General features: G+C 43.8%; 1 protein-coding gene across 1 annotated transcript in view; it reads right to left on the bottom strand.

The window, feature by feature from the left end:
* PACRG (parkin coregulated) overlaps positions 1-21,210 on the bottom strand; it is a 503,647-nt gene that overhangs the window by 110,613 nt on the left and 371,824 nt on the right. The window lies entirely within an intron of this gene.

The following is a 21,210-nucleotide window of genomic DNA, read 5'->3' as shown; positions in this document are numbered from 1 at the left end:
GTTCTCCTAAAAATTGGCTAATATCTCTGCAGTGAAATTCACGATTATGAAAGCAACAGCATTTAACATCATTAAACCCTGTTCATTGGAAAAAAAAATGTAGAGTTCTTATGAGGACTGGAAACTATCCTGGGACTTTACTCAGGCTGAACTTAAGATCCGTGCTTGGAACATCCTATTAAGATGTCCCTATGTTATAGGACTTTGGTAGCTTGTTTTATAACAAGGTCCTCTGATCTTTCTTTTTTAGTTTCATTTTCTATTACAATCCGGGCTTATTCTGGCCAATTGTTCCCACTTACTGTTTCCAGTAAAAATCGATTGTGACGACACCAACGAAACCTCATCCCCCCTTTCTCTTCCTCCCTCACGGCCCGCGGGGCTGCCTGATGGGGCCTCAGGACCTCTCCCACCGTCACTGGCGGTTGATAGTGTTTGGGCCGCCTTGGACCATGCATGCGAGGTTAATTCCTTTTCTGGTTTCTGTTCATTGCATCGCCTTTCTGGCTTAAGCTCTCCCAGCCTTTCAGGTATCAGGCCAGAAAACAAATCTTGAGTGATCTGGCCTAATTTGCACATTTGTCCCGTTTCCATGTGGCCACCAGGTCTCCGATGGAGCCCAGTGGTTCCCTTCTTATCTTTCCCATACACTGGCGCACTTGTTTGCGAAGCCCGCGGCACTGTCTTTTCCAAGAATGGTCAGCTTTCTCTCCCTCCTCGCACTGCGAGGTGCCTTTACATAGGTTTCTTTATAGTAGTGCCCTGAGTCAGGCCAGGTTGTGTTTCCTTATCTTGCTGGTCTCTCTTGTCCAGGGCTGGAGGAGAGTGAGACAGGTGAGTCTGAATTAACCGGCCACGGTCTGACGGGACATTTTAAGGAATTCAAATGTTTTTTTTTTTCCTGGGGGTTGTTTCAGAACTCACATCTGTACCCCTTGGAGCGATTAGAGACATCATTCCCATTGGTGTGGCCAAAGGGAATGATCTGTGCACGGGCACATGCTCCCTTCTTTTTCCTGTCTAGGTGCTCAAAGCTCTCTGCAGTTACTAATGAAATATCACATTAAATGGATTGTAGCATTGTTTAGGCGCTACTCTCTTCTAACCCTTCTCATTATAGTCTGATACTCTGAATTTCACCATAATTTGTCAGGGCACAGGAGACATATCAGGGACAGGTTTACTGAGTTAGCACTGAGCCATATGTAGAGACTCAGTATAACCTGTAGCATTAAAGAAACAATTTATGGACAGGACTTACGAGACATTCAAATGGACCTCAACTGAATAAGAAATGCTACTTTAAAATTTCCAATTACTCCGTGTTCTATTATCTATGAGAGCCGCACATTAGCACCAGGGTAAGTTTCTTAAGAAACTGCGTGCAAGAAGCTAAATTTGCACATTGATTTTTGTCTTTTGTCTGCAGTTTAAGGCTAATTTAAAAGGATGGTGAGGAGATTCTATTTTCAACTGGCTGAAGTTCAATAAGAATATAATAAAACACTGTTATAGCAAACTCTTTCACAGTGAAATTTTGGCAGAGCTAAATCTAATTCCTTTCAATGTGCTCCAGTACAGCCAAAATACTGTTCTAGTGAGCAAGACACCCATTAGAGTGACAAGCTTCCTACAGCACAGGATTTTTCCATATTTTATTTCAAAGTAAATCAGCATCTCATTGCGAATTAAGAAGGCAAAAAAGGAGATATTTTATCATAAAATCAATAAAGCCATACGGTTTCATTACGGCTATATTTTTATCATAAACCTGCATTTTCTTAATTTCAGAAGCATATTTGATCACCTTAGACATAGGAAATGACTTCATTAATGATTGTTGTAGTGAAACCTTTGTAATTCTTTATAAAGCCTACTGGTGATTAGCTTAAAAATCCTAATGAAAAGAATGCCCATGGAACACATCTCCTTGGGTAACAAGTCAAGAATGGGAAGTTTTAAAGGTGTTTCTTTTTCTTTCTTTTCTCTCAACTCTATGCCTCCAGCCAGGTTGACCTTTAAGTCCACGGCTTCCCACTTATGAAAGAGCTGACAGGAGGATTTAGAGGGGCACAGGTGGGGCTCTTAAAATCAGGAGCATCAGATGTTTCTGTATGGTTTGTGCCTTATTCCCTGCTCATCTTCCTAAAACACTGGATTTTCATATCATTTCCCTACAAGTGGCCATTGGCTTCCCACTGTCGTCAGGATAAAGTTCTTTGGTTAAAAGCAGCGCAGCTCAGCGCCGTTTGGCCTGGCACTGGTTCCCTGCACCACGGCAGAGTGCCTCTCCTGTCCTTACTCCTCAAGAGGGATGCCCTCCCAGAGCCACTGTCCTCACAGTGCCCCCCCCCCCCCGCCCCCAGCACGCCCGGGGAACTTTTGCCTTCTTACCCTCTTAGCTCATTTTCCTGATCTCAGGTGCCTTCCACCCACCCTCGCTCATTTTTCACTCATTCAACCAATGTCTCTTGGTCACAAAGCACAGACCTGGCACAAGGTTTCACGGCTGCGTCTTCTAGACTATTCAAATCCTACCCATTCCCCAAGCGCTGTTTCCTTCACAAGCTTCCTTAACTAAGAAAGGCAGCCAGAATCTTTTCCTCCTGACTCACAGAACCCAGCTTAGCGACCACTCTCCTCAGGCTTAGCAAAGCAGAGTCCCTGTTGATGTGGGTCAAAGCCATCGAATGGGACAGTGCTCTGCAAATTACTACTTCTGTGGCCTCCAACAGGTCCAGGGGACACGTACCAGTTTCAGTTTTCCTTCAGTTCAGTAAAACAGGAGAATGTTTACAGCCCCATTTTACTTGGGAAGATGAGATGATATAATACAGGTGGAAGTTCACATTTACGTAAGGAATTATCATTTCACATCCATGTCAGTGTTGAAATACGTGTTTTCTTAACTTTGTTAAATTAGAGCCTGAGAAATCCTTCTTTCCAACAAAGCCTGCAGGATGTATAGCAGACCCATGATGAGATTGGGCACCACATTGAACAGCAAGAGTCTCTTTCTGGATATATCGTGACTCTAGTGACTGTTTCAGTAGCACAGAAATTAGTAGGGGTCAACTCTTAATCGAAGCAAAGCCTAAAGTATTGGGATTTCTTCAGTAACTTTCATCCATCAGCAGATTTTCTGAACACAGATCTGTAGGAATAGGTGCAGGCAATGATCTCACTCGTGGGTGGGAAGCAGCGTCTCTCTAAAGAGGAGAGGTAGCAGCGAATTCACCAACTAGCAGCGGAATACAAAGGGCCTAGAAAAGTCTTTCACTTTCAGTTGAAACTACTAGGGGAATTAAGTAGGTTAAGCCCTAAGAATGTTCCTAGGTAACCTATCTGAGTTGAAATTTGACCAAGAATCCTTGCACCTTACCTAACGGCAGGAAAGCTATAAGGATCGGAAGTGACTACGGGCCTTGTCGAAGACCCCATCCAAAAGGGAGGACTGTCAGTAACAAGGCTGCTGTGAGTCGCAGACTGGGGCTGGCTGGGTCCTGATCCAGTGCTATCTCCTGAATCAGCAACGTGATGCTCAGCATTGCTTCCCGGCCTCACCAGGGCCTCCTATTCAGTGCTGACCAGGTAGCACTGACTCAGGTGATTACCCTGTGCACGGTACTTTTCCTCACGCCTTTAAATCACGTTTATAGGGGTGCCGGGGTGGCTCGGTCGGTTAAGCGTCCGACTTAGGGTTAGGCTCGGATCATGATCTCGAGGTCTGTGAGTTCAAGCCCCGCATCGGGCTCTGTGATGATGGCTCAGAGCCTGGAGGCTGCTTTGGATTCTGTGCCTCCCTCTCTCTCTCTGCCCCTACCCCCCTCAAAAATAAGCATTAAAAAAAATAATAAGACACGTTTATAGTAACTGAATGGTTAGCAATGAGAAACTGCAACAAACTTCGGAGGTAACTGGCTCGTGACAGCTGCTGTCCAGTTCATAAAGCAGCGACACTGTGTCGACGGCCAGGGTGGGCTGCAGATCTGCGTACGTGTCTTTGCCAACTCGGGCAAAAAATCTCCAGCCCTCTGTCCCCACACATGTGGATGCTTTTGCAGGGACAGGTCCTTGGGCGGTGGCTAAAGGAGGGGAAGGGGGGAGGACAGCTGGCACGAGACGCCAAGACCAGGAACAAGTTCACAGTGTTCGTCTCTAGGCACCCGCGGAATAATTGAGAATTGGTTCTTTCATCTCTGGCCTCTGCTCAGCTTCTCATTGCCCCTGAGCCTCTACTGTCCCCAAGTGGCCATCTGGATCACTTAGGTGGCCATGCAGATGCTATGTGGGTAGGTAAAATTTGCTAATGCTTCCTATTTAACAAGGTTGTATCACATACTTTTTTTTTTTTTTTTTTTAACCTAACCCTTAGTTTACTAAACAGCCCTTGGTGCGGTGGTGATATGGTTAGATTCACAGGTATCAGAGTGAATCAGACTGTATTTCAAACCCTATGCAGGCATCTACCAGCACTGTGGGCACGACCCTTGAGCCTAGCACCCCTGAGCCCAGTGTCCCTGAGCCACAGTCTCTCCTGCATGGGTGCCTATCCAGTTGACTAAATGATTTAGTACTGCTGTGACTTTTGGGAGAGGCTGCAAAGCTGAGTAGAGACACAGCTTTTGAGTCAACATATCTGGGCCACACCCTGGCCCTGTTATTTGTTTTGAGTGCCCTTGGGTAAATGTTGTAACTGCCTGAGCCCTAATTTTCAAATATATAAAATGGGAATTGAATGGAGATTAAGGAGGGCGCTTGTCTTGATGAGCACTGGGTGATGTATGGAATTTGCTGAATCACTGCACTCTACACCTGAAACTAACGTAACATTGTATGTTAACTAACTGGAATTAAAATAAAAACTTAAAGACAGGAAGAAAAAAAACATGTATAAAATGGGAATTAACATCCCACCAGGCAAGGCACACGCAGGGTCTGGCAGGTGATCATGAAGTGGTCAGTCCACGAGAGGCACCAGTTGTTGTTAGTAATTTGTGGATACTCTTTGAGAAAAGACAAGTAAAATCTGATTTTCTGCATGGTATCAACCTAAGAAACAGCTTTTTTGGCCTTTCTGTATGCTCGAACAACCAAAGAATTTGCTTAGAAGCATATGAGCACCATAGACCACTTCATGGTGACTGTCCAGAAACCCTCTCTCATAAACTCAGTGAGGCTCTTTAGCAGGGTTCTCATGATCTACTTATCATATGTATGTGGTAACTGGTGTCAATTCATTATTCAGTATGGGAGTATAATTGTAAATAATGTTATCGTGGGTAGTACCAGTTAGTAGAAAAATCTGGGAAAGGATTCACGACATTTTACTGAATATTCTTGTTGATAAACGCAAGCATCATGCTTCCCAAATGGAAAGAAGCACTTATCTTTATGAGCTTCTCATTTTCCAGAAAGTCCTAATCAGGTGAGTGACTCACGGCTTTCCACTGGGGATGCAAGTATACCGAGGACACGGGCAGCAGAACTTAATCTTGAGCAAAAAGCTTCACCCCTTCATCAGAGATGCAGATTGGATGGACAAGCAGGTGAAGAATAAAGGTGAGCAGGATAAAAACAAAAATTTTGCGTGGCTCTGGAAAGAGCTGAAAGCCGGATGACACAAGTGCTTTCAGAGTCAACGTCGTCTTCAGACAGACCTCCTGAAGTAAGTGTAGCCACTGGATGGCTTGAGCTAGTAAAATTCAGTGCGCCAAGCACGTGTTCAAAGTTCATGAGCGTTTCACGAGGGCTGTGATCTGTGCCAGGTCACGGCCCCGGTCTGTGTAGCCTTGGGCTGGCGACTCCCTCATCCAGGCTTCAGACTTTCGTTTGTAAACGGGTAGGGTTGAATGAGACAGCCTTTCATGGCTTGTGCATTGGATATTGCTAAAACGGGTATAAAGAACTATCAGATATGGTCTTTGCCCTTGGGGAGCGGACAGTCCAGCCACAAACACATGGGATGCAAAGACAGTTAAGCCTGTACGTTTTTCTTAAAAAGCACATTAAATGACCAAGGTTGCATCCAGGCCAGTGGTGGGATTCTGTGCCTTATTTCCTTAGGAGCAGCTCAGCAGGGGGTCAGCGTGGTAGGAGGGATGGAGTGGTCACCGTGCCTGCTTCTTTCCCTTTGGTCTCCGTTCCCTGGCAGGGGTCCTGCGGATTCCCCGCACCTTCAAGGCGAGGCGCAGAAGCAAAGAACAGCAAGATATCAGGGCTACCCAGGCCGCGAAGCTTTTTACCATAAAGCATCTTTCCATATCTGAAAAAGGAACCTACACTTTAAAACTTAAGCTATTTTATCAAGTCCCAAGTGGTAAGTCTCCGTGGCTTATTTCATCAACCTGAAAATTCACCTCATCACAAATGAAAAGTAAAAACTTTAATTCTGTAAGAACAGAAAGCGATCGGCCTTTTTAAAGGAAAGGCTCTATCAACCCAAATAGGAATTGTCACATGTAATTTCATCAGAATTTGCTTGTAATACATGAGTGTTTTATCTTTGAGTGGCAATTTGAAACACTCCAGAGGCAATGAGTCCCACAAAATTATCAATGATTTAGAATGCTGAAACTGCTGCGCCTGATTCCTTCTTCCCTCTGTTGTGTCCGTGGGGTGGTTGTAAGGAAGACTGAGAAGCCGGGCCTTTGATTATTATGGCACCGGGGCCAGGGAGCCTGGAGACAGATCCCACGCCATCAATGCACAAACTTTCATTAATATGTCTAGCAGTAGAGATTAGGCGTGCTTGCATGTGACAGAAAACCCTACGTACTCCTGGCTCAGACGAGACGGAAGCGTATTCCTTCTCACATCAGTAAGAGTCTGGAAGGAGAAATGTGGCTATTCTGAAGTCTACGAGCTCCACAGAGTCACCGGAGAACTGGACTTCTGCTTTCGTACTTAAATGTCTTGCGTGGGTCTTCTGTCTAAAGATTACTTCGTAGACAAAAATGGCTGCTGGAGCCTCAGCCTTCTCATCTGAGTTCGAAGCTCAGGAAGGAGAAAGGAAGGACAAGAGATCTGCCCTCCCAGGCTGAAGGCCACACGACACCTCCCCTCTGTCAATGGCCACAACCTAGTGACATGCCCGACTTCAGGAGTGTCCCTGCTGGCTCCTCCTATTCTTCCCTCTCCGTGGCTTCTACGCAGCGTCCAGACCCTGGTTTTGGAAACTGCGCTGCAGGCTTCTCCGACATGGGGCTCTTCTGGTTTTCTTCTTCCGGGTCCCCCACCGCCTTACCCTCTCCTCTCTCACATACAGGTGTTCTTAAACAGAACTGGTCTTGGCTTGCTTTGCTTCTGTAGCACGAGATTCACGTTGCTAATTTAGACAGGTTAACGTTTTCGGTTATTGGCTTCACGTGGATACTCCCGGATCTCTCTCTCTCCCTCCCTGCCCCCCTCAGCGCCCACAAATGAGCTGCTGCTAAGTTATGTGTGAGCCTGGGAGGGTCCAGCAGTGCTGTGGCCCCTGCACAGTGTCTCCTGTGGTTTCCACTGGCCGCCTTGGTTTAGCCCCCCACTTTGTCCTGGCAGCGTGGTCACCTTGGGGCCTGTTCACCTGACTCCGGCCCCAACTCCCCAAACCTCACAAGTAGCTGCCACTCTCTTTGGCCCCGAGCCCAGGGCTGATTTGCAAATATCAATGGCAACTTATCGCCTGTGGTGTCAAGCCAGACTCCCCGGAGTGTCGTTCAACACCCTCCAGTATTCTTCCTCTGCTCTCTCTCTCTTGGGTCTCTCCTGGGCCACGACTCCTGCAAACCTGTTACTTCTGTACACAGCCTTGACTCACGCTATTCCTCAGCGCAGATGTGCTTTTCCAATCTGCCTGGCTTTTGAAGTTTAGGGGAAATGTTTTAGGAAAACTTTCTTCATCTCTAAAACCAGGCTCTAATAGCATTTCATTGGCATCTGTCTACGACACCTGTATAAGTTATCTCCTGAGCTTTGCTGCAGTCGCCTTAAAGACAGGAATTTGGCCTGAGTTTCTCCTCCCCTCCCTATCTCCCTCCCTCCCTCCCTTCCTTCCTTTTCTCCTTCCTTCTGCTTTCTTTCCATTTCCAGCACTTAACAGTGCCTTTTACTGGACAGGTGTTCAAGAAATATTTACTAAATGAGTAAACAGATGATAATCAAAAGAAAGGGAGTCAAGGGCATGGCCAGGCTAGTGTACTGCCTGTGCAGGTGAGCAGGAACACAGAGAATCTTCCTTTGTTCTCCACTCACGGGGAAAGGTGTCACCAGTAAGGAATAGGAAAGTTTTACCTCTTGTAAAACTTAGCCTGGATATTTCACAACTCTTCTTGATGCGGCTGTGACTGCAAGAGGGTCAGGGACGTGTGTGTTTTTCCTGCCCGCCCTTTGTGCCCAGTAACAGTCCTGGCCACCTGAGGAAATGAAGCAGCTAAGTGTGAGGAGTAAAGAAGGAGTGAGTGCCTGTATGCAGACAGAAGGAAGAAGCCCTCATGGGGAGGGGGAGACAAGATAGGACAACTAACGTTTTATAATCCCTCAGCTCATCTATTTGTATTCTGCTATTTCTCCGAGTAAGGTTATTTTGACCAGGAAACCCAAATCCCTCCATTAGGTAAGCACCCAGAAGTAACAGAAAAAAAAAAAACAGACTTTTTACCTGGGCTCTGCATAGGAGAGCTGAAACATTAAATCAGGAAGGATGCTAGTATCTGAGATTGGAAACCCAAAATTGAAAAAGCCAATTTATTTTCTGATCCACTCTGACCCAGAAGCAAAATGTTGTCTTATAATTGAAAAGTGCTGAGATCCATGGATGGAAATGGTGCCCGAGGAAGCAGAACTATTCCTCCTCTACTGATGGATGTCGCTCAGATCCCATCTGGCGTAGCACTCCGTTATGTTTCACAGTAATGGACCAGAGGTCAGAAAGTCCTGGTTCAATTTGTACTCACATGCCATGTGGCACCTAGTCTTTCCCAGGTCCCATCGTGTACCCCGAGCTGCATTCCCAGCAGCTAGTGCTTTCATGCACCCCTTGGGCTTCCAGAGAAATCCACTGAGGCATTCCACCAAAGATAATTGTTGCCCACAATTCCTCAGGAGGGGTTGCATCAAAGTGGGGCTGGAATGGGTGGGGGTGCTCTGTAACCAGTCTCTGTAGCCTTCTTGGGTCTCTCCCCACCAAGCCAACTCAAATAAATGTATAATCTAAGTAAGAATTCTGCACTTGCTCTGCAAACACAGTGTCAAGAGAATCTCCTTAGCCCCAGTCCAAGCCGATCGCCTCCTCTGAGAGATTTGGGACCTGACATTGTTCCTACAGCTTTAAAATTAACTCTCCTTCCCCCAACCCCTCAGACCAAACCCAAAGGGCAGATCATAAAAGGCCAGATTTCAAGTGCCCCTTCTTCTCAACAAACAGATATCAGCAGTGAATTGAGAGGAATAGAGTTCTAGGTGAGGAATAGGATGAGACGACTGGGATAATTCACCTAATTGAAGACTAAGAAAGGGGAAAACGAGCAGCTTTCAGTCACACCAGTAGGTGATGTGGCAACATGGCGTCCTGGAAAAAAGCCTGGCAGACCTGGGTTGATGCTTTGGCTCTGCTACTAAGTAGCTGTACTCTGGACAGATGTTTTCGTCTCTCTGAGTAAACATGAGACCTCGGACTTATATTTTCTGTGAAGATCTGGGGTAAAGGTAGGCACCCCAAGTGGCAGCAGTGGCATTAACCACAGTGACCGTCATGACAAGAATGGTCATGGACATTGTGCCCAGCTGTTTTCCACCTTGTATGAGAACTGAATAAGAAAGTGACAAACTCTTACGAGCGGTGTAAGTGGAAAACATGAATAATTTCCCGATAGTGACAACTGACAAACTCGAATCTGAGATTCTCCTGAACGGTCCCTAAAATAGAGATCCCTTTCTGTGAGTCAGCCTTGGCTTTGGTACGGTTTTACAGGAAGGCGATGAGATAGAGGGGTTGGTGTGCCATAGAATAAAGTGTCGTTGATCCTATGGCTGGGCATCGGGAACTGGAAACTGTAGGAGTCAAGTTCTTGTTTCTCTGTTCCACGTTCAGACTGGATGGCAACATTGCCCTCTCAGTAACCAGGAGAGGAAGTGTCACCTAAGAAAGCCCTTCCAGGTCAACGGCATCATTTGGCCAGGGCGCTGGGGCCGGCTGTGCGTTCCCGAGGCAGGCATTCTCTTCCAAAGGGAGGTGGGAGAACTACTTGGTGGCTTTGGATTTTTTGCCTTGTCATAAGTGCTCAGTTAGCAGCTGCTCAAGGGAGCGCACGCCATCCTTTATGCATTTGAGTATCCTTAACATCGGGAGCCCAGAGTAATGCCTTGAGATCTGGGAGGAACGAGACAACACCACTCTACAATTTTAAACTAGGAGCTCACGAAGTGCTGGTCCAGTGTGGGCGGGAACTGCTGCTTTGGGAACTTCCACACACCCACGAAGGTACTTTTCTGCTTTTTAGCGTAGAAAGAGTGACCTTAAAAGCATTTTGTACAAAAAGGGAACCAGCGACCTGAATCACTATTCCATGTTCTGGAGGCAAAAATCATTTGAGATGTGTGGGGAGATAGAAAAGCAGAGTGATGATTCTTACCTAAGTTAGGATGCTCCCAGCTTATCGTAGGATTCAAGAGCCTACAGATGGAGCCCAGAGGAGGAAACCTATGTCATGAAGGAGAACAGTCCTGTTTTGGGTCCTAAAAAGGGTTATGGTGTCTTTATAGTCCCAGGTGTCCTCCCTAGCGTTGCCCTGGAGCAGGTGAGACCATGGCATAGGATGTTTCTGTTCTGAGGAGTGACTGGGGGGATTCCAAATCCTGTTACTTTTGAATTTTTTTTTATTGGTTATGGAATAGATGGTTATGGAATAGATGTTTAGAATTATAAAGAAATTTAGAGAGAATGTAGCACAATTCAACATTTAATTAAAAAAATTTTTTAAAAATATTTATTTATTTTTGGGAGACAGAGAGACAGAGCGCAAGCAGGGGAGGGGCAGAAAGAGAGAGGGAGACACAGAATCTGAAGCAGGCTCCAGGCTCCGAGCTGTCAGCACAGAGCCTGATGCAGGGCTTGAACTCACAAAGTGTGGGATCATGTACTGGGCTGAAGTTGGACACTTAACTGACTGAGCTACTACCCAGGTGCCCCCATTTTAATTTTTTTTAACGTTTATTTATTTTTGAGACAGAGAGAGACAGAGCATGAACGGGGGAGGGTCAGAGAGAGGGAGACACAGAATCCGAAACAGGCTCCAGGCTCTGAGCTGTCAGCACAGAGCCCGACACGGGGCTCAAACTCACGGACTGCGAGATCAAAACCTGAGCTGAAGTCGGCCGCTTAACAGACTGAGCCACCCAGGCGCTCCCCATTTTAATTTTTAAGGTAACTTTTTTTTTCTTATTATACTGGTCATTGTGGAAGAAGCAGTAAACAGAGAAAAGGATGAAGAAAACAATCATTTATACTCTCCCTGCCAAGAAACAGACATCACTGTCATTTAAGTGCATTTCCTTCCTAACGTGTGTGTGTATGTACTTAGATTGCACACAGTAACACACAATTAAGATTCTGTTAGATAGGTTTTATACCTTGATTTTTAACTTAATTTTATATCTTGATAATTTTATCATGTCCTTAAAATGCCCTCACTCATTTAAATGGCAACATAACATTCCACTATGGGAATAAAACATAATTTATTTGACTATTTTTATGTTGGTGGACATTTAACTTATTTCTGTTTCTCCGTGATTATTATTATTTTTTTTTTAATTTTTTTTCAACGTTTATTTATTTTTGGGACAGAGAGAAACAGAGCATGAACGGGGGAGGGGCAGAGAGAGAGGGAGACACAGAATCGGAAACAGGCTCCAGGCTCTGAGCCGTCAGCCCAGAGCCCGACGCGGGGCTCGAACTCACGGACCGCGAGATCGTGACCTGGCTGAAGTCGGACGCTTAACCGACTGTGCCACCCAGGCGCCCCTGTTTCTCCGTGATTATTGAACACAAATTTAAAATACCTAGGTATTGATATCTCTTCCTGTCTCTAATTCTCTCCTTAGGTTTCATTCCTAGTATGAAAATGATTAGTTCAGGTTTGTGAATATTTTAGAATCTAACTGGCATAACAATGTCTGTGTTACAGAATAGGAATTGAAGGCAAGAAGCCTAGAATGTTCTAGGGATCTCACAGTTCTTCAATTTCAGAAGCATGCCCAGAACCCATGCCTCCTGCCTCCCCAGCCAAGCTCTCTCACCTGGGCTTCAAGATCCAGTGGAAGAGAAGGAAGTAAGAAATTGTGTTAATCAATGCATGCTGCGTTCTTTTTGCCAGGAAAATGACCTGCTGAAGTGTTTATGTATTCTCAGATTGCGTGTGTATGTGTGTGCACTAATAAAAATCATTCAATGGCTTGGGTCGAAAAGGCTTTCTCAGGGGCAAATTGCTATTTACCCTGACGCCTAAGCAAAATATAGTTTCAGGCAATTAAAATAACTGAAGTAGAAAAAAAATTCAGTTATCTGTGCTGTATTTTTGGTAACTTCCATTTAGAGAATTGCATGTGAAGTTAAGGCTGGCTTATTTAGGCTGAAGGAGCGAAACCTTCAGAGTTGACCAAGGTAGGGTAACGGCAAATTTCCAGTGCTGGCTGCAAATTTAAGACGTTAAAAAGCAATTTGCAAGTTTTAAGTATATACCAAGAAGGCACAAGACCTTGTTCTAAAATAATAACTGTGGTTTAATAAAATGTAGAAGCTGAGAGCTTCCTGGGATTATAATGAAAGATATTTCTATGTTTGGAAGACACTTTGGTAATTTGCATATTTATCGGGGCTCTTGCTGAGGAGAAGACCAAGGACAAAACAGGGTCCTAACTCGTCACAAGTCCATTAACTTTGTGTGCAAAGTCCAAGGTCTTCTTAGGATTTGGGTAGAAAAATAAGTCCATGGTAGTGGAGTCTGGGGTGGAGAATGCCCCATCAGGGGAGAGCTGTTGTTTGCACGCTCCCAGGAGAGGGGTCCCCAGGGCACTGTGACCAGTCTGGCCCAACAGAGGCCAACTTTCAACAAGGAGCTCTTAACCCACAGTCTCCTGTTAATACAAAGGAAGGACATTTCTGTTTCAACCTCTACATTTTCCTTTCTCCTCTTTTCATCCCACTGTATACCTCCATTGCCTTATCACTGCCTCGCTGTCCCAGCTGACCAGGATAGACTTACAAATGGTGAGAAATTGGGAGGAAAGATTATTTAATTTCTACATTAGTTGTGAAGCCTTTTCAATGGAGAAGAACTGAAATTGCTGTGCTATTAGGGAGACATCACTGGGAATGGATACGATCCCGTGCTTTAGAGGAGACAGGCTGAGGGAGTCCCACCTCCAACACTACGCTCTTGTGGGCAAATGGCAGGAACTCTCTGGGCCTCAGTTTCCTCATCTCTGAGTTAGAAACAACAATCCTCGCCTCTTTGGGCAGTGAGGACAAAATGAGATAAAGCAATAAATTACTTAGCACACAGCCCGGAACTTAGCATGCTGCCAGTGTTATTACCAGCTACTGGCATTGTGCATCTCCTCCCTTGGAAGTTCCTTCTTCCCAGTCAATATCGCCTTATAGTGACCATTTCTTCAAATGACTACTTGTCAATGAATGATTCTTTAAAAAAATTTTTTAAAAATGTTTATTATTTTTGAGAGACAGAGAGACAGAGCATGAGTCAGGGAGGTGCAGAGAGAGAGAGGGAGACACAGAATCCGAAGCAGGCTCCAGGCTCTGAGCTATCAGCACAGAGCCTGATGTGGGGCTTGAACTCATGAACCCGCGAGATCATGACCTGAGCCAAGTTGGTGCTTAACCGACTGAGCCACCCAGGAGCCCCTGAATGATTCTTAATGTAGCCACCAACATGTTCTGTTTTGCTTTTAAAGTTATGGATGGACATGCATATTTTTTTTTGTCTTTTGAAAATTCAAAACCAAATGGAATTACCTTTATTGCTCCTAGTTGAGACAAAAGTCTTTATGTTCCTGTTTCGCAGGAAAGCAAGCCTAATGATTTCTGAGAATCTTGCTATAATCACAGGTGAAACCCTTTTACTTCTGTAGTTCATTTGATAAACTGATTTTTAGGAGCTGTGTTCTAAGGTAATACGGAGATTCCCAGGTGTGTATAGACTTTGGATGGAAATGGATAGGAGAATAAGAGAAAGAACAAAAAGGTCTAAGTTGTAAAAGGAGTAGGAATGGAAATACTCCTAAAGAAGGGAGGAGAAAAGGCTTAGCTCTCCGGTTTTGGCAAGGCAGAAGTGAACGCCGCTGTGTGGGATGCTTGGCCATTCAATGCAAGGTGGAGGATAGGGCACATGCATGGAGGAGACCATGCCTTTTAAGAGATACGTTTATCTGATGCAAGACTCCTTTTTTGTTCTCAGGCACAAGAAGCATAATGAGAATAAAAGATAAGTTAACCCTATGGCAGTGGATTATGTCACAATAGACATGTTTCTCCTTGAAAGATGCGTGAGGTGGGTCCTGGTACCAACAGGAGAGGATTCTGGGCCTTTACCAAAAATAGAAGATTACCCTCTAGTGGCGCTTCTAGAAAACTGCAGGCACATGACCCTCAATGTAAAGATATTTAACGGAGATGTGAGGGACCTTGTCTATCGTTCATAAACGTGGTCATCTGCTGCCACCATCACCTTGTCTTGTCCAGGCTGAAGAATGGTGCTTCCTTTCCTCTCTAAACCAGATTCCTGAACATCAAATGGGAAGCCATGCACTGTAGTTAATTTTATCATAAGTTTGCTCAATGCAATGTGTCTGGATCATCACTGTTTTTTTTATAAATTTTTTTTTCCCAACGTTTATTTATTTTTTTTGGGACAGAGAGAGACAGAGCATGAACGGGGGAGGGGCAGAGAGAGAGGGAGACACAGAATCGGAAACAGGCTCCAGGCTCTGAGCCATCAGCCCAGAGCCCGACGCGGGGCTCGAACTCACGGACCGCGAGATCGTGACCTGGCTGAAGTCGGACGCTTAACCGACTGCGCCACCCAGGCGCCCCGGATCATCACTGTTTTTATTAATTAAAAAAAAAGTATGACTAGAATTAACTTTTCATTCAAATCAGTGCTGCTTCACATTTTTGGTTTTTCATAATATTTGGTCCAAATGAGTTTCAGCAGAGCACCTGGAGAAAAATTAATAGCTAATAACAAAATTAGGATCAGACAGATCTACTCTTCTGGACTTCAAAAGAAGGAGGGAATGACCATGTGTACCACTGAATAGTATTAGCTTTAGTTCTGGCATCTTTTATTCAAATATCAACACCCTTAGCAGCTGGCAAAATCAGTACATTAACTTTCAAACTTTCAGACTGAAAGTTAATCCATATTTCGTGCTAGAATATTATGGCCACAACCTCCAGTACTCCACAAAACTTGGGAAGGAAAAGCACTATCATAAATATTCAACATTTGAAAAAGTCTCATTTGAAAATATTCATGTAGGTGACCAGAGAATTTAGCTCACAGAAATAAAAGTGAGAATTTGAAATGGATTCATTTGCTCTTTCGGTAAAGGTGGTCCTCCCTGGACCTGAGGAAACTCTCAGCTCAGTCTAAGAGGTAAATATGATAAGGACTTATAGCTGGCCCAAAGGAAAGTAATATTTTCACTTAAAAAAAAACTTAGGTGTGCCTGGGTGGTTCAGTCGGTTAAGTATCCGACTTGGGCTCAGGTCACGATCTTATGCTTTGTGAGTTCGAGCCTCACATCAGGCTCTATGCTGACAGCTCAGAGCCTGGAGCCTGCTTCAGATTCTGTGTCTCCCTCTCTCTCTGCCCCTCCCCCCACTCACACTCTTTTTCTCTCTCCTTCAAAAATAAAAAAACATTAAAAAAATTAAATAAAGAGACCTAAAGTCTTTTTCAGGTGGGTTTTTTGTTTGTTTAAATTAGAATAGGGTTGTGAGAAGAATATGTTCAATGCTTTGATAAATTTGTTTTGGACTATTCTTTTTCCTACAAGATACTTTGACGTCTGTGATTTGGACCCTGCCCTGCAGTTACATGGAGGAATAAGCCATGGACAGAAGATATTTAAGGTCAATTTCAAAGGCAGTGTACAAAAGAATGCTTAAAATAAAGATAATCAGTTGAAAAAATTACTATCACAGAAAAAAAGTACTGTGTTCATTTGGGAACATGTGGGACCAAACTGGAAAGAGTACCTGCCACAATCTTAATGATAATAATATTGTTGGCGACAACTGAGTTTTTTGTCCATTTAACAGTTCACAAATCACTCTTGCACATGTTATCGTTGTCAAGTGGCTTCAGGGAAATGGTAGAGCTGGTTTTAAAGGAAATGGGACTTCTAAAACTCTGTGGAACTTTAAATCTTTTCAGAGTCTTTTTAAAAAATTTTTGAGAGAGAGAGAAAGAGAACAGGTGCAAGCAGGGGAGGGGCAGAGAGACAGGAAGAGAGAGAATCCCAAGCAGGCTCCGTGCTTGACTTGGGCTCGAACTCATGAAAGGTGATGTCATGACCTGAGCTGAAATCAAGAGTTGGATGGTTAACAGACTGAGACACCGAAGGGCCCCTTTTCAGAGTCTTGAGTAGAATCAAGCTAAGTAAATGTAGCCCTTGATTTTATGACAAACTGTATAGCGGGTAATTTTAGAAAAGTTGTAGCTTTTCTTTTTTAACAATAAAAATTGTTTTATTTATTTTTGAGAGAGAGAGAGAGAGAGAGAGAGAGAGAGGAAGAGAATGCTCATGGGGGGGGGAGGGCAGAGAAAGAGAGGGAGATCAAGATCCAAAGTGGGCTCCATCCTGACAGCAGTGAGTCTGACGTGCGAGCTCGAACTCACAAACCATGAGATCACAACCTGAGCCCACGTTGGACGCTCAACCGACTGAGCCAGCCACTCAGGTGCCCCACAAGTTGTAGCTTTTCTAACATGATTAAAATGGTACAATTTTATGTTAAATTATTTTCAAGTAAATCCTATCTTCTTAATTTAGCTAGGTTTGAAGTTTTAACATAAATATTGTTGACTTGGGAAGATTTATACCTAGAAGGAGCTCAACATAGTTATAAAGTGCTTTTCACTTGTAAAGAAAGTTACATTTCATTATTCATATGTGTCTGCAAACAATGCCATGCTGTATGGCATCTTGGAGAAAAACTCATAAGGATAATACAGCCTGAGCCAAGAGTCCGTGTTGAAGCTGGAAGTCTGGTGCTTCTCTGAGTTGATCGAGAAGCTCTGTGGTAAATGTATAGGATTTTCACATCTCAGAAACAAGCTGTGAAAAGGCCTCATTGAGTATAGGAGATAAAATTTTCTACAAGTATTCTTAAAATTTAGTCATGATGATGGCAAAGTAAAGCCTTAGGTTTATTCTGTTGGAAAGGCGGAAGTTTTAATGGATAGAACTTTAGGCTTCATAAGCTATAACTGAAACAACGGGTGTTTTGATGGTATGGACGTTTTAGCTCTCCTTCTGCACCAAGGGATTATCAGCCCCGAATAGTGTCATTACCCAAGTTGTCATGGTGATCCATATTCTGCTTATGAGAGAGCTATAATTTCAACTGTTGGAAAATACTTTCAAAACTTTGTTCAGATGAGGAAGCATGGAGGTTTTAATACAAATACAATATATCGATGACTCTTCTCTTTTGGATCTCTTGAAATCCAGTAAAAGCCATTACTGGTCTAGTTTTGCTAAAAAAAAATAGCATATAAGAAGATAAGAATATTGTATCAGATGTGGAATTTTGTCCAACTTGGTACTCATTCAGTTCAATACTATGTAGTAATTAGTCTATGCTTAATTCGAAATGGAATATTTTACAGTGACGTGCCTGGTAAACGTATCCCCTACCAGCACAGATGGCATAAAAATGCTTAGTGATTCTTTTTTCAGACTTCATGTCATGCTGTGGGAAGATATGGCTGAAATAAATACATTTTATTTTGCTTTGTGACATTTTTCCATATGATTTAATTATAGAGAGAAGGGCACACAGAGAGCGTCACTATTAAGTGGGATCCATTATATGCTTAAGAGCAAATTCAAATCTTTTGTTGAGCACATTTTTGGGAAATAAATTGTGCACGCCATGTAAATAATATGACATTTGGTTGCAGTCAATTTAGTTTATGCATTTTGCCCAAAGGAACAGGTGATTCAAAGTTTAATTTGCCCCTCGTCTACTTATTCTTAATAACTTGCCACAGTAAGCAGTTCTTGGGATATCAATATACCAATTAACGAAATAATTCTTTCACTGCCGTTGAAATAAAGGGTTGACGCTTATCTACATTTTTGTTGTTGTTATTGTGCAGGGCAAATGGAAGAAACAAAATAGTCACAGAGGAAAGCAGGGAGGGAAGGCGGATTCGGCAGCGCCCTCGCAGCTACGGAAGAAGTGAGCACAGGCCTGCTTGCACCTGCGGACGGGGCCCAGCACTGCCCGCAAACCCCAGCCCAGCTCACAGGGGCTCCAAGCCACTGCGTCCGGGAATTCAGGCCTCTGTGCTCCTCATAACAATGGGTCGGTCTCGTATTAAATTTGCGTTTGGAAGGATTCAGGGAGCTCGTTGGCCGGAAGCGGTGAAAACTTCAGATAAGAAAAATTGCATTCGGTTTGCGTGATAAAGTTTTTGCAATACGTTCGGCATTTCATGAAGTTTGTGACAAATAGCTGATGTGCTGGCCACGCAGCACCGTCTTTCGTTCAGCCATCATCGGCGCCACTGTCCTAAGTGAGCTCCCCCGACGTCACACCTAGACCAGGACAGCTGGCTCTGAGTACTGTTTCTCTTCCATTCTCCCTGTTCTGTTGCCCTCCCTCCCTCCAGTGACCTCTCTGAAGCCTGGGGGGCTTGGGGGGAGCAAGTCTTCAATTTGGAACTCTGTCCTTGATCCCCCCAGCCTGGATCTGCTGACCCTTCCCTGGGTGCCCTGGCCCTCCGTGCTGACCCCATCACAGCAGTTATCATGAGGATGGAGATTTCTGGTACATTTGTCTGTTTTTCTCCATGACACGGGCGTCTTCTTGACACCCAGGGCTGTGGCCCCTTTCCCAGGGTACTCCCTGTATTTGGTACCTCTAGGTCACGGTAAGTAAGTGGCGGGCGATTGAATGAATGGAGTCACTCGCTGTCAATTCCGCCTTGTCAGATTTTGGTGTGAAATCAGACTCCCCAGCTTGGTATTCACCAGATTCCAGTGAAGCATCAGCTATGGCCGCCTCATAGCCTTCCCTCCCTCTGCCCTTGAGCTCCATTCCTTGTCCACACTCTTGGCCAACTACACTGTTGACTGTGTTCTGAAGAGGGGCCACATCCTCTCTGCTTTTGCTATGCCGTTCTTTCTGTCTAGAATATGTTTAATGTTCATCTCAAGAAACTGTAAGCCCCTTTTAGGGCTGTGCTTCAACATACCTTTTCAAGACTCCCATTTGGAATGAATCCAGCCATCCTTTCTTGCATTTTACTTGTCACTAGGTAGCACTGGTCACATGTTGGCCCCTGGGGATAGGGACTAGATGTTTTCACATTTTTAACTCTCATAGAAGCTAGCATACCTACAAGGCACTTAGGAGATACTTTATACATGCATTTGGCATCAAACGTCTCTGAGGACCACAATAGCAGATCCTTGTTTAGCACATCACAGTTTCTATCCATCCATCCATCGCATCCATCCATCCATCCCCTGAGCTGACATCGTCTTGTCAAATCACCACAGCTGCTCCATAAGGATAGGATCAACATGTAAGGTCAACCCCATGGGCTTCAGAATGGCTCACTGGCTTGTCTGAGGCCATTCAGTGAACATGAATACTGGGATTTAAACCTAGGTTTCTTTCTTTAAGCTAGGTGTCCTGCCTAGTTAAGCAAGGTTTTAAAATCAAGTGTGATAGCGGCCCCAGCTTGAGTGTTAGGTCCAAAACCAATGTACCAGAAGATGAGAGATGGAACACATTTGAATATTGCAATATTTATTAATCTGACAGTTTTACAATCCAGCTCCCAGGATTCCTGCTATAATGAAAGGTTTCACAAGATTTTAAAGTAGCCTTGTTTTCTTTTCTGGTCACCCAAGCAAGGGATACACACAAGACCCCTTTCATCACTCCCTAGAGCCCACTGGAGTATGGATTGGATGTGGAGGATAGACCAGAAGTCATGGCAGAGTCTTGTCCAGACCTGAGAGGACACTTCCACTGGGGTAAGGTGGGTCCTAAGTCCCCAACTGGGGCCCTAGTTTAGTGGCATAGTGCATGGGCAGGGGCTGGGATGGCTACACGAGCTAATTCAAAGAGTTAGGAAAGGATTAGAATGGCAGAGATCAAATAGAAGCAGAAAAGACTGTGTCATGAACGCTAGTGACTCAGATATTTGGAGGAATTTGAAGATTAGAGTTATTGCAGAACAAGTGGGAATAGAAAGAAACAAATACTATTTTGTTTTGTTATTGTGACCCAATTTCTACTTCCTAATTACTTTCCTTCAATATGCCCTCCTTCCTTAGAATTTTCCAAATTATTTTACTTCTTTTTCTTGTCAGACATTTTTTTTAATGTGGAACTTTGTAGAATTTCACAATTATGCATGAGAATAGAAAAGCAAGAAATGAAAATCTGAAATAATGTCTATTTAAGCAATTTCTGCTTATCTGAGAAAGATTGTTGATACACGACAACTTAAAAAATTAATCACACATGTATTTACTTCTAAAATATACTATTCATAGGTTGGGGCACCTGATGGCTCAGTTGGTTAAGTGTCCAACTCTTGATTTTGGCCTTTGACTCTTGATCAGGTCATGATCTCATGGTCGTGGGATTGAGCCTACATCATGAGCCTAAATAATGGCAAAGATGCATTTTCAAAGGGAAACAGAATTTTTAGATCTTGATTATTATTTTAAAGCTGTGACTACTATATTTTATTTTTTAATATTTATTTATTTATTTATTTATTTATTTATTTATTTATTTATTTATTTATTTTGAGAGAGATAGCATGAACAAGGAAGGGGCAGAGAAAGAGGGAAAGATTCTCTGCCCCTTCCTTGTTCATGCTATCTCTCTCTCTCTCTAAATAAATAAATAAATAAAAATTAAAAAAATAAAATATAGTATTCATAGCTTTAAAA

This window comes from Lynx canadensis, chromosome B2 (assembly GCF_007474595.2).
Source record: "Lynx canadensis isolate LIC74 chromosome B2, mLynCan4.pri.v2, whole genome shotgun sequence".
Classification (NCBI taxonomy): Eukaryota; Metazoa; Chordata; class Mammalia; order Carnivora; family Felidae; genus Lynx; species Lynx canadensis.
The sequence above is the reverse complement of the archived record's forward strand: the minus strand, read 5'-3'. Positions and strand labels throughout refer to the sequence as shown.